This window comes from Crocuta crocuta, unplaced genomic scaffold, assembly GCF_008692635.1.
Source record: "Crocuta crocuta isolate KB4526 unplaced genomic scaffold, BGI_CrCroc_1.0 scaffold301, whole genome shotgun sequence".
NCBI lineage: Eukaryota > Metazoa > Chordata > Mammalia > Carnivora > Hyaenidae > Crocuta > Crocuta crocuta.
The window spans coordinates 1,127,439-1,139,889 of NW_027527544.1; positions in this window are offsets into that span (position 1 = coordinate 1,127,439).

The following is a 12,451-nucleotide window of genomic DNA, read 5'->3' on the forward strand; positions in this document are numbered from 1 at the left end:
AGGGCCAGACATGACAAAAAGGGTCACATTTGGGGTTAATATTCTTGTTAAGATGGAAATAAGTTATGCAAATGTGGGTATGTATAACATGACATGAATTCATTAATGCACATCAGTACATACTAATTTACCAAGGTGGAAAAAAATGCCCGTGGGAGGGCAGAGCCTGTGGCTACTCATCACTGCATCTCAAGTGCCTCTTGCAGTGCTTGTCACACAGTAGGTACTCAACTGAAAAATGACCAAATAAATGGGATGAAAGAAAAGAGTTAGACATCAGAGAATCAGCATCCAGCTAGGACAGTTCAGATACATAGTATGACTCATTCTTGATGGCTGTATATGCATCTTATTATATGAGTTTTACAATTCTTTTGGTTTATAGGGGTTTCTGTGTTGTAGATTTGCTGTGAGCTTAGATGAGGCCACTCCCCTGTGTTTTAGAGGTAGGCCTCCCAGGAAGGATGGCATAACAATTTGAGTTAATGATCTAGACTGCCAGAGAGGAATGCAATAGAACAGCCATGATCACATCCTTTGACTCTGGTTTGAGGGCAGAATAGACATCCATTGGATCAGCCATAGAGAGCTGAAAGGTAGATGAAAAACCAGTTGCCTGGTGCAATGGGGAATAACACTGGGGTAGAACAATTCATTGACTTCAATTCCTTATCCGTTCCTGTACAGATTCTCTTAGCTATGTAACTGCAGCACCTTCCCTGGGTGGGGTGAATTCCTCTGTCTCTTAACTTTACATTCAGCCTAAGGACTTTATTGGGCCAATGGGATGAGGCAGAAATGATGCCTCAGCAGAGCAGAGTCACCTCCAACCAAGCTCAGCCTAAATCAGCTGACTCTCATCTAACCCACTGATGCATGAGCATAAATGATTCTGGTCTTAAGCCACTGACTTTTGGGGCAGCAGTTTGTCATTAAGTCTAATTGATACCGGCACCATACTTGTGAACAATAGAACTTTCTGGCTCTTTCACTAACTGACTATGTGACCATGGACAAAGTATTTAAACTTTCTGAGCCTCAGTTTCCTTAACAGTAGAGTGGGCATGATAACACCTACCTTATCTTTTAGGGCTGCTAAGAGGAATATCAAAGATACATGTAAAGATCTTAATAAGTAAATAATAGAGCAATGCTTTTTATTACTGGAGATAATTGATTCTCTCTACAATACTTCTTAAGATTGTTTTTTTTTCTTTCTTGGTGTGTGATAGGGCTCTCACTTAATATTCCACATTGTCTCAACTGTTCTACCCCATGACAAAGTTTTAATGAGGAAACCCGGGGCCTCTGGGGGCCATGATGTTGGTGGGAGCAGCTGGCAGATTGAAAGAACTTCAAGAGGAATAATGAAACTCAAGTGAACAAAATCAGTACCTCTTCACTTGATGATTCTGCGCTGGTGTTTTACTGAGAAACCATTCCCTGCTACTTAGAGGGAGGATATGGAACCACCTTAAATAACCCAGCTGTCCTTGGTCTCCTGGTTCCCCTTAGTATCTAAGGCCTAGAGGTGACCAGGAGATAAAAGGAGGTACAGGTAGAGCAAATCTCACCAGCCATCCTAACATGATTCCTCCTAACCCCAACAGCACTACATTCACTGGGCTGGAAATGCAGAATTGCTGAATCCTTTAAAAAAATTTTTTTTTAATGTTTTTATTTCTGAGAGAGAGAGAGAGAGGAGTGTGAGCAGGGGGGGGTCAGAGAGGGAGACACAGAATCCAAAGCAGGCTCCAGGCTCTGAGCTAGCTGTTAGCACAGAGCCTAACGCAGGCCGTGAACCCACGAACCGTGAGATAATGACCTGAGCCGAAGTCGGACGCTTAACCAACTGAGCCACCCAGGTGCCCCCAGAATTGCCCAATCCTTAGACCCAGACAATCCAACCACCAGTTATTGCTCCACCTCTGAGCTTACAACGCATTCTCTCTCCCCATCTCATTTGTCGTTTAATTATGTGCTGCCCCATGACACCAATGTGCTACTCCATAATTATGAGCATGTTATTTCAGTGCCATGTGGTTTCATTGTAATTTTACTTTTCAGACCTTTTCTTTCATGTTGGATACTGATAGGAATAGAATATTTCCATGACAAAACAGATTTACAGATTTATAGTCAGCTTGTGAGAGTTTAATGTCAAGATATTATGAACTACCTATCAGGGAAAAAATGGTTCAGTGGAATCAGACTTAATGATTAATTGGGCTTTTCAGATTTAAAAAGAAATCAGGGAACACATCAAACAGACTTTATATAATTTACAGGTATCAGTGACTNCAGGGGAAAGGCAGAGAGAGAAAGGGATAGAGAATCCTAAGCAGAATCCTCAGCATGGAGCCCAGATCATGAGATCATGACTTGAGCAGAAATCAAGAGTCATATGGTCAACTTACTGAGCCACCCAGGTGCTGCTCATTATTTGTTCTCTTACGCATAAAACCTTTGCTTGTCCGTACAGAACAGGGTCAATGATATTAAAATAAGTCCTGCTTTCTAGAAGTTAGGAGTTAGGCAGTTGAACACACATATGTAGACACACGTGTGATCCACACAGTGGGGAGGGCTTTATCTCATTTATTGCCATATTCCTAATGCCTGGAATAGTTCATTGCACATAGTAGGTAAATATACGCACAAATATTTCTTGAGTACCTACTACATGCCATATAGTGTTCTAGGCACTAAGGATACAATATTTATAAAACAGAAATGCATGTTTTTGTAGAGCTTACATTGCACATGTTGGAGACAGAAGATAAATAAATGAGCACAATATTTAGTATATTATATGGGACAAGAATTATGGGGGAAAATAAAGTAGGAATGGAGGATAGAGGGTGCTGGGGTTAGGTGGGAGAGTCATTGTTTTAAATCAGGCAGTCAAGGGGCACCTGGGTGGCTCAGTCAGTTAAACGACTGACTCTTGATTTCAGCTCAGGTCATGATCTCATGATCATGAGATCAAGTTATGCATCAGGCTCCGTTCCCAGTGTGGACTCTCTCTCTCCCTCTCCCTCTGCCCCTCCCCTGCTTGCTCACTCTCTCTAAAAATGTATTAAAAAGTAATTGAAAAATAAAAATGCTTTAAAAATAAATAGGTCAGGCAGTCAAGGAAGACCTCAGGGATAGAGGACCTTTGAGAAGAAATGCAAAGTTCAGAGAGTGAGCCCTAATGATTTCCAGGGGAAGAGAGTTCTAGGCAGAAGGAACAGTCAGTGCACTCGCCTTGTGTGTGGATGGAATGGGAAGGAGGCCAAAATGAATATAGTGTAGTGAACTAGGGAGGCTGTGGAAGAGGATGGGTTTAGAAAGATTGCATGGATTAGGTCATGTAGGGACTTAGGGATGATTGTAAAAATCAGGATTTTACTCTGGAGACAGTGGTGAATTTGGAACAGATAAATGACATGTCTGGAATTGTAGTTTTAAAGGCTCGGGAGGATAGATTATAGGGGGCAATGGGCAGAAGCAAGGAGACCAGTTGGGCTGTTTGTAGGAACACAGCAGAGATGATGGTGACTGGACAAGGACATTAGCAGCACAAGTTGTGAGAAGTGGTCAGATTCTAGATGTGTTTTGAAGGGGAGGATAGACAGAATTTGCTAATGGATTGGGCAAAGAGTATGAGAAAGAGCGAAGTAAAGAATATGATGTAAGGTTTTTTGGTTCAGTAACAATATAAAGAGAATTGCCATGAAACAAGATAGGGAAGACCTCGAAAGGAAGATCTGAGGGAAATATCAAGAGTTGGACTTTGTACGGAGTAAGTTTCATATTCCTATTAGTCATCAAGGTGACTGAGGGGGCTCAGCAGTTTCCTGGATGAGGTCTGCAATTCAGAGGAAGTTTTCAGAGTATCCCGACATGAATCTGGGATTCATTAGCAAATGACTAGAATATAAAAACCCAAGACTGGATTAGATTATGGATGCTTGATAAATATTTGATAGTTGATTTTAAAAATACACTCTTCTGTTAGAACACATTTTCCGTAAAAAATGAGCTTATATGCAATTGGGAGCAATGTCAATATAATGTGGAAGTTGTATTGGAGTATAATTACACTCTTTAGCATGAAAGGAAAAAGGACTTAACTTGCCTGTTGCACAGTTGGGAGACTTTTAAGCTTTATTTAAAAAACTTAAAGGTGAGGGTCTGAACCCAAGACTTCCTCCCCAGGAAGGTATACCTCAGCCTTGCATGGTTCTTGCTTCAGACAGATTGCACTCCCTNTTTGTTTTTTTTTTTAATTTTTTATAGTTTATTTATTTTTGAGACAGAGACAGAATGAGTGGGGAGGGACAGAGAGAGAGGGAGACACAGAATCTGAAACAGGCTCCAGGTTCTGAGCTGCCAGCACAGAACCCAATGCGGGGCTTGAACCCACGACCCATGAGATCATGACCTGAGCTGCAATCTGACGCTTAACCGACTGAGCCACCCAGGCATCCCCCTCCTGTGCTTATCTTAATAGTAGCCTCACTGTTTTCGAACTCCGCATCCATCTGCATTACCACAGATGATCTATCAAGGCAGAATTTTCTCTGTTGGTTCCTTGAATTTTTAATATCCTTGGAGGCAGCCTTTAACCACACCAAGGTGCGTGTCGGTGGTGTCAAAATTATTGCCTGAGATATTCATCTTTTTCTTATTTTATCAATATTCTGCTAATAATGTTTTTATAAGTTCTGAGTGCTCTACCTCAACTTGAGTTTTTTCTATCAGTCTTGTTAATTTTAGTGTTATTTACAAAATGAGATTTTTTTCAGGGAAGCACTTGTATTCATGTAGTTGACATATTACTTTTGCCACATCTTTCCAGGCATCTTTTCCCATAGGAACTAAAACTTCCCCCTCAGGTAAGGCTGTCAATCTGTTAATCATATCCCACCCAAAACAATAAGGGATAGATGCATGACCCATGTTAGCCAATCAGAATGCCCCACCTACCTGACCATGGTGATTGGTCCCAAGTATAGGCACATGACACAGGATATCCAATCAGAATACATTTCCTACATGGCCGAGGTGATTTCTCTAGGGCTAGCCAAATGACCCAGGATATCCAATCAGAATACACTACCTACCTAGCCAAGGTAATGGGTCCAGGCCAGGACACAAGACCCAAGAGAGCCAATAGGAATACACTATATCATGGCCAAGGTGAATGGTCCAGACCTAGCAACATCACCCAGGAAAGCCAATTGAGATATACTACCTACCTTGCCATGGTGATTGGCCCACAGTAGTCACATGTTCCAGGATAGCCAATCAGATTTCACCAACTACAGGGCCATGGTGATTAGTCCAGGGATAGGCACATACCTATGAGAGCCAAAGAGAATACACTCCCTCCTGGCCATGGTGATTGGTCCATGACTAGCCACATGACCCAGGATATCAAATCAGATTACACTATCTACCTGGTCAAGATGATTGGTCGAGGGCTACCACATGACCCAAGAGACTGAATCAAATATACTACCTATGTGGCCAAGATGATGAGTCCAGGGCTAGCCACTGATGCAAGAGAGCCAATTAGAATACAATATCTATGTGGCTGAGGTGATTGGTCCAGGGCTAGCCACATGACCCAACAGAGCCAATCAAAATACACTACCTACATTGCCATGGTGATGGTCCAAGAGTAGTCATATATTCCAGGATAGCCAATCAGGATTTACCAACTATGTGGCCATAGTCTTAATAAAAGGATAGGTACATGACCTATGAGAGCCAATCACTATATACTATCTCCTGGCAATGGTAATTGGTCCAGGGATAGGCACATGACCCAGGACATCCTAACAGAATACACTACCTGCCTGAATGAGGTGATTTGTCCAGGTCTAGCCACAAAACCCACAAGAGTCCATCAGAATACATACTTACATGGCCATGGTGATTGCTCCAGAGTTAGGCACATGACTCAGGAGAGCCAATCAGATTATACTACCTACCTTGCCTCAGTGATTGGGTGAAGGCTAGTCACATGATCCAGGATAGCCAATTAGAATTCACCAATGACATGCCCATGGTGATTATTCCAGGGATAGGCAGATGACCCTGATAGCCAAACAGAATTCAATACCTCCTGGCCCTGGATGGGTCCAGGGATAGGCACATGACTCAAATAGCCAATCGGATTATACTACCTATGTGGGGTGGTGATTTGTGCAGGGCAAGGCACATGATACATGACCGAATTAGAATATGCTATCTCCTGGCCATGGTGATTGATCCAAATATAGGCAGGTGACCAAGGATATCTAATCAGAATACACTACCGACCTGCCCAAAGTGCTCATCCAGTGTAAGCCAAATGACCCTAGAGAGCCAATCAAAATATACTACCAACCTGGTCCTGGTGATTGGTCCAGGGCTAGGCATATGACCCAGGAGAGCCAATCAAAATATATTACTTACCTTACAATGGTGAATGGTCCAAGAGTAGTCACATATTCCAGGATAGCCAATCAGAATTCACCAACTACATGGCCATGGTGATTAGTTCAGGGATAGGCACATGACCTATGGGAGCCAATCAGATTTCACTACCTCCTGGTCAAGTTGATTGGTCCAAGTGTAGACACATTACCTACCTGGTCCTAGTGATTGGTCCAGAGCTAGGCACATGACCTTGGAGAGACAAAATGAATCCACTACCTACTTTGCCATGGTGATTGGTCCAAAACTAATCTCATGTTCCAGAGTAGCTATTCAGAATTCACCAACGAGGAGACCATGGTGATTAGTCCATTGATAAGCACATGACCCTGATAGACAATCAGAATCCACTACCTCATGGGCATGGGATTGTTCCAGGGAGAGGCATATGACCCAAATATCCAATCAGATCACACTTTCTACCTGGCTGTGGTGATTTGTCAAGGGCAAGGCACATGACCCATGAGAGCCAATTAGAATACACTATCTCCTGGACACGGTGATTAGTGCAGGGATAGGCATATGACTCAGGATATCCAATCAGAATCACTACCTACCTGGCCAAAGTAATTGGTCCAGGGCTAGCCACATGACCCAACAGAGTCAATCAGAATACACTATCTACCTGGCAGTGGTGATCATTTCAGTTTTGGACACATGATCCAGGATACTAAGTCAGAATATACCACCTAACTGAGCTAGGTCCCTGGTTCAGGGATAGGCATATGACCCAGGAAAGTCAATCAGAATACAATACCTACTTTGCATTGGCGATTGCTCCAGGGATGGGCACATGACCCAGGATGGCCAGTCAGAACACTACCTACCTGTCCAGGATGTTTGGTCCAGGGACAGTCACATGACCCAAGGTAACCAATCAGAGTACACTACTTCCTGGGCAATGGTGATTAGTTCAGCGATGGACACATGACCCAGCATAGCCAATCAGAATTCATCACCTACCTGGCCATTGTGATTGGTTCAGGAATAGTCACATGACCCAAGAGAATTACCTACCTGGCCTGGTGATTGGTCTAGGGATAGCCACACAACCCAGGATAGCCAAACAGAATACAGTACCTATCTAGACATGATGATTGGTCTAGAATTAGCCACATGACACAGGAAAGCCAAACAGAATACACTACCTACCTGGCCATGGTGATTGGTTCAGGGATTATACATGACCCAGGATAGGCAATCAGCATGTACTACCTACCTGGCCCTTGTGATTGTTCCAGGGGTATCCACATGACCTAGTAAAGTCAAACAGAACACACTTCCTTCGTACAAACAGAACATGGTGATTGTTCCAGAGATAGGCATATGATCCAGGTGAGCCAATCAGAATACACTACCTACCCAGCCATGGTGATTGGTTTAGAGATAGGCACATGACCCAGAATGGCCAATCAAAATACACTATCTATGTGGCCTTGGTGATGGTTTCAGGGATGGACACATGATGCAGTAGAGCCAGTCAAAATTCACCACCTTCCTTGCCATGGTGATAGGTCCATGGATTGCCACATAACTGAGGATAGCAAGTCAGAAAATACTACCTACCTGGGCATGGTGATTGGTTCAGGGATAGGCGCAAGACCCAGGAGAGTCAATCAGAATACACTACCTACCTGGCCATGGTGATTGGTTCAGGGATGGACACATGATCCAGGATAGCCTATGAGAATATCCTACCTTACTGGCCATGGTGATTGGTTTAGGGATAGACACATGGTCCATGAGAGCCAATCAGAATACACTACCTCCTGGGCCTTGGTGGGTGATTATTTTAGGGATGGACACATGATCCAAGCAGGTCCAATCCCTGCACCTTTGCTGGAACTATCAGGAAGGTCAACCCTTAACTCTGGAGCTGTATTTGATATTATCTGCCTAAAGAATAACGTATCACAAAATATAAAGGAGACACAAATTAAGAATCCAAAGTAAATTATTCATCTTGTGTGTATTTTTATTATTATTCCCTGGAAAACTCATAGTCTTTTCTTCAAGACTGAATTCAATTGTCATTTTCTGGTGAAATGTTTCTTGACCTCCCCCACCTCCCTCATGGAGGTCTGTGAATTCTCTTCTCATTCCAACAGCACCTTGTTTTTTTTCCCCCTATTACAGCACTGTTGCGTGACTTGTTTATTGTCTTCTCCTCCCTTTTACCCACTCCTTGTTGTATGGCATTCTTGTCGATAGTGACTTTGCTTTATTCGTCTCTATGAACTCAGGTCCTATATATAGTAGGTGCACAGTAAACGTGAGTTTGGTGAATAGGTTAAGATACTATTCTAGTAATACTTTTGGTTGATCACCTTGCATGAAAAGACATACTTTCTGGACACACACACACACACACACACACACACACCGTAACTTGCAGGAATGTAGGATTTTTGGTAGGTAAGAATGTTGATCCAGGTACCTGACAGCTTAAAACAAAAAAGGTATCAGATCCTCTCCATTGAGATTACACTTGAAAATAAGATAGTAAGAGAGAATGCAGAGTAGGGGAGACTTTAGCAAAAGAGGAGAAATAACTTTGGAAAGCATGACTTTATAGACTTAGTGAGTAGAAACTGAGGGGTGATATTATTGAGGAAAGTAGTTGTAGATAAGAAAGAAAAACAAAGTAAAAAGATGGAGAAGATGGAAAGTATAGAGGAAGACATGAAAGGCAGTGGTAGGAAGGTCCTGGATGTCAGACCTTTGAGCTCTCAATAAAGATCTGTTTTCCACTGTGTGTCAGGCAGCGTACTAGGTTATTGGGACATTGAAATGAATGTCATGGTGCCTTTGTGTCGTGGGGAAGATCTAGGTGTATAAAGGTGGTAAGAAAGCAATGGGAGGATGAGAAGGGGTGTGTGTTGGGGGGAGATTGCCCACTTTTCTGAATAGGCAGTAACCTTCCATTCTTGACCAGACCCCAGGAAGTATGGCTGCCTAAATGCTGTCCTCAGGCTGGGAAAATGCTTCGCTCTATCTCCATTCCTGTTTCTTTCCCTCTGAATTCTGTAATCCCTCACTCTTACCAAAACGGACAGTATTCTTATTCTCCATGCTCTTCTTTCCACTTTGGATATGATGGAGACCATGGTCTCATCACCCCTGTCCCCTCAGCTCAAGAAGAGAACCTCTCAGACAACTGTCAGCTCGCAAGGCAGATTCCCGGTCCCTATTTATTGGAGATGTTACTCTTGATATTCTGTTCTGCCGTGACTGCCCCAAGTAAATCTTCCATATGGTCTCTGCTACTCTTCCCAACCTGAGTCAGCTTAGGAGGGTGCCCCCTGGCACCAGAGTCCCATCATCCACACTGTACTCTTCCTGGACTCCAGAGGATCTGAGAGCTGAGAGGCTGACAGCCACCTCTGCGAAGTAGAGGACTCCAAGCAGGTGGGAATCATTTGTGCACTGGCTGTGGTGGGCAGTAGGGGGGGTCCTTGGGCATAGACACCAACTGTGGGAGGGTCTGGGCATTGCTAACCCAGCTGGTAGGAGTTAGGTGTGTCAGATGAGTAGCCCCGGGTGCACGAGTCTCTGCAAAGTCCCGGGAGAGGCAAGACCAACGGAAAAGGACACACCTGGGATCTCTCGGGGCCAGCTGCACCGGTCTCTGGGTTGGGTGGGTTCTGGCGCCACCGCAAGGGGGAGATCGAGGGTGGCGGGGGTAGGAAGTTGCGCTTAGCTGATTGTGCAGCCAAGTAGGCTGGCACGGCCTGAGGGAGGGCTTTTGCAGGGCCTTGTCCAGACGGCGGCGTGTGGAAGGTGCGTTGAGCTCAGATGGGCAGCCTAGGGGCAGTAGGTCCTGGGGTGGCGAGGGGCAGAGGAGAGGCGAGACCCTCCCGGGAGGCACGCGTCCTGCAGCCGCTGGTGGTTGTCTTGAGGGGCGGGCTGTGCCCGAGGCGGCTCGGGCTGGAGGCCCCCGGCGCGGCCGCCTGGGGGCGTCGGGGGNATGGGGCTAGGAATGTTTGTTTCTCGTGTTTTCCTCCTCCCCCACTTTCTTCCTGGGTGATTCTTAGAGGTTGGGGTGGGGGGTGGGGGGTGGAAAGAGAGCTAGAGGACTGAGCCGGAATCCTTTGCCAAGGCGGTTTCCTCATTCTCAGCGAGGTGGCAGATGTTTCACTGTAGCCTGAGTTGGGATCTTGGAACAACCCTTCCCAGCCCAGGACGTGCCGGAGCTGTAAGGTAAGTGCCATTGCTGCATATCAATCTCGTCACCACTGACTGAATCAAAATGTTCCCGAGGCACAATTAATGTGAATGTCACGATAATGTTGAAACAATTCATTAAGGACTCTATTGAATATTTTATTTTTAATGTATCGTATTTCAGGAACATTTTAGGAGACTGCTGCTGGTCTTATTTTCAGAGATATTTCAAAAACCTATTATTTTCCTTGCGATAAAATCAATGAGGACCTATTCTGTTTCTTGCGAGGATTTAACAATGCAAAGCTACATGTTAGTTTTCCTTTTTCTCTACCAGTGTGGCTGTGTGTGTGCGTGCGTGCGTGTGTGTGTGTGTGTGTGTGTGTGCAGGGGGGGGGTTTGCTTTCACCAACTGCCTTTAGAAAAACCAATGCGGGGAGGTCACGTCCCTGTTTCTCTACCATTAACTGCAGGTGTTTTGGGGATTATTAAATAGGTACTAATTATTGCTGTCGTTGTTGCTTAAAAGTAGCAGAGGAAAGCATCTCTTGGAATGCGTGCATTTGTGGCTCCTGTCGACAGCTGATTGCTTTATTTTCAATATTGTTTGGTTTGCTGCAATGTTAACAGGTGGTCTTAATTCACGGCACAATTTCTGTGCTGCGCAAACATGCCTGCTGATAGAGGAGGAAAGTACTTACCTTCTCTCCCCGCCCCCACCAAATCTTGTCTTTATCCTGTTTTGTGGGAGAAGGATGGGTGGGGAAGCTTTTCTGGCAGTTGATTGAGTAGCCTATCCTAAATTGCTCTTTCCTGAAATGTCATTTGGTCTACAGTCTGTGATTATAGCAAAGAATCGCCTCCTCCTCCCCCGGAAGAAAAATAAAACTTTACACGTTTAGTCAGGTCACAGGGATAACTTTTTGGAGTTGAACGGAAGCTTTCATGATTCTCTTTTCCAAAACTCTTTATGGGAACCCCCCCCCACCAAACTGAGTTAGGTTTCCCACCTCACTGATAACATGACTCTTCTCCCCCCTGCATATCTCTGTCTCTGCGCTTACCATCCTGTGACTCTTGGTTTACATACCGGTCTCAACATAGAAAAGTTTCTTGGAAGGCATGGGTAAGGTTTTATTCACCTTTATATCCCCAGAGTCTACTAAAGTGGAGGTCTGTTAAAAGAATCAATGAATAAATGAATTCAGCAGTTCAGACTGGGTTTACCTTTCCATCTGGGTATGCGTTCTCTTCATTCCTAGAAGATATTCCTTCTAATTATCTCGAAATGTGGGTCCTCAAGCCATACTGTGTTGTAAATAAATGAGTTTGACACACATGGAAGACATCTATATATTAATTGTGATTTTTTTCTGCAAGTAAGAGAAAAGCCAACTAAAGTTGGCTTTTACAAGTAGAGCAGCAGCCTGATAGCAGGTGATCACTGGAGTTGGTGACCCAAAAGGGTCAGGGTTCTGAGTCCATGCCTTACTAAGTTCATGGTTTCAAGATGGATCTAACAGCTCCAAACATTACAGCCTTATTCCACGTTCGAAGGCAGGAAATGGGCAGTGGAAAGGGGTAGAATAATTTCCCTCATTTGGCTTTCTCTTAGCAGAGAAGAACTATCTTTCCTCAACAGAATCTCTCTTGTATTTCATTGGCCAGATCTGGGCTCTGTAGCAGTGCTTAATGGTGAGACAGGCCGGAAAAGTGAGTATTGGGCTTTTTAGCTTCTGTCCTGGAAAAGAGGCCAGGGAGAAGGTTAGAGATGGCTTTGGGGAGGTGACCAGCAAATGTGCTCGTCTGTCATGAA